Source organism: Cyprinodon variegatus, unplaced genomic scaffold, assembly GCF_000732505.1.
Source record: "Cyprinodon variegatus isolate N-32 unplaced genomic scaffold, C_variegatus-1.0 Scaffold203, whole genome shotgun sequence".
In the NCBI taxonomy this organism is placed as follows: domain Eukaryota; kingdom Metazoa; phylum Chordata; class Actinopteri; order Cyprinodontiformes; family Cyprinodontidae; genus Cyprinodon; species Cyprinodon variegatus.
Genome location: NW_015150656.1, coordinates 873,988 through 875,646, shown reverse-complemented (window position 1 = coordinate 875,646; position 1,659 = coordinate 873,988). Strand labels below are relative to the sequence as shown.

The 1,659-nt window shown below is 44.7% G+C and overlaps 1 non-coding gene across 1 annotated transcript; it reads left to right on the top strand.

Moving 5' to 3' along the window:
• Window positions 1-683: 683 nt before the first annotated feature.
• trnar-ccu lies at window positions 684-756 on the top strand. The gene has a single exon. It is a non-coding gene; the product is annotated as a tRNA-Arg (tRNA).
• Window positions 757-1,659: the final 903 nt, after the last annotated feature.

The window sequence follows — 1,659 nt, the reverse complement described above, 5'->3', positions numbered from 1 at the left end:
AATGCAAATACTGGGTTTGATTATAAACCAATGGTTTTCACTGACATTTCGCTGTTGAAGGTTTATGTCGCAGCGTTCTCGCGCACCTCACTCTTCTAGCTGGTCCAACTTCACGAATCGTTTTCCGCAATGGCGGTCATACAAACAAAACAAGCCAGTCAGAAAACACTCATAGTGTAGAGCAGGTGTAGATTTGGCCAATCAGATGCTTCCTGAATGCAGAACTATCTGCAGCCACCTACAATTTTGGAGAAGTGCAGCAGAGTGACTGCTGCAGGGGCGGAGGCACATTTGCGTTCATTGCGACACACACGCAGACGACCTGGTTTCGGAGTATAAATAATTCTTAAGAGGAAAGTACTCTGTTAGGAACATAAGGAAGGAAGGAGCTGAGATAGGAGAAATATTATTTCTCTTTTTATTTTTATCATTTTAGATCATCTGAAAACTTTTAACTACAGTTTGGGGACTAACTGAATGTAAAGAATTAAAATAAATATTCCAGCCTTGAAGTAACAAATGCAGGCACTAGTTTCTCAGCATCACCCCTGGACTTGATGTATCTAATTTTTACGATATTCTGTAGATGAAAGGACATTCTAAAAAACCTGTGTGATATGACATCTAAATGACAGCGCCTAATCAAAAATTGGGAGACAATGTGAATATGTGACTGACTAGATGCCCCAGTGGCCTAATGGATAAGGCACTGGCCTCCTAAGCCAGGGATTGTGGGTTCAAGTCCCATCTGGGGTGGTACTGTTTTTGAAAATAGCGTATGTGCGAAAGCAGCATGCTGCAGTCACACCCCTCCATTAACATTTTTAACTTTCTTATTTTTATCTTTTTTTGATTGCTCTTGTTTTTTCACAGTGACTCTGTGAAGTATTATCCTCTATAATGAGGTATTTTTCAGAGAGCTTCTGTGCTTTTTTGTGTTGTTTTTATCATGCTGCTCCCACCAGGACACGCCTTTGTTTACTCCAGAGAACAGCTCATCGCTCTAATGCGGGCCGGCGTGGTAGCCAGACCAGCTGGAATACCATCCGAACTTTGGAGGAAAACACGCCGTGGTTGCAGAGGAGGAAAGCAACATCGTGGGATCAAAGAGGGTCGAGACGGGACGGGCTTATTGAAAGATGAAGATTTAAGAGGTGTCTCCCTTCTGTCGTTATGGGAAACATGCAGTCTCTTAGCAACAAGATGGACGAGCTGATGGCGCTAACGTGGAGCCAACCGGAGTACCAGGAGTGCAGTCTGATGTGTTTCACGGAGACATGGCTGCACAAAGACATTACGGACCTGATTGTCTCTGTGGATGGCTTTAATACCGTCCGGGCCGACCGGGACACTAAGAGTGGTAGGCTAAGCGAACAGGAGGGGGGCTTGCCATTCTAGTAAACAGCAAATGGTGTTACCCGGGTCACATCACCATTAAGAAACAGCTCTGTTGCCCAGATGTTGAACTGCTGGCCGTTGGACTCCGTCCATATTTACTGCCCAGAGAGATCCTGCTTGTCATCGCTGTTGACCTGTACATCCCTCCCTCAGCAAATCCAACATCTGCCTGCAGCATCATTCATAATATCATCTCCGAACTACAGACCCAACATCCTAATGCCCTTATTATCATGTTGGGAGACTTTAACCATGTCACCA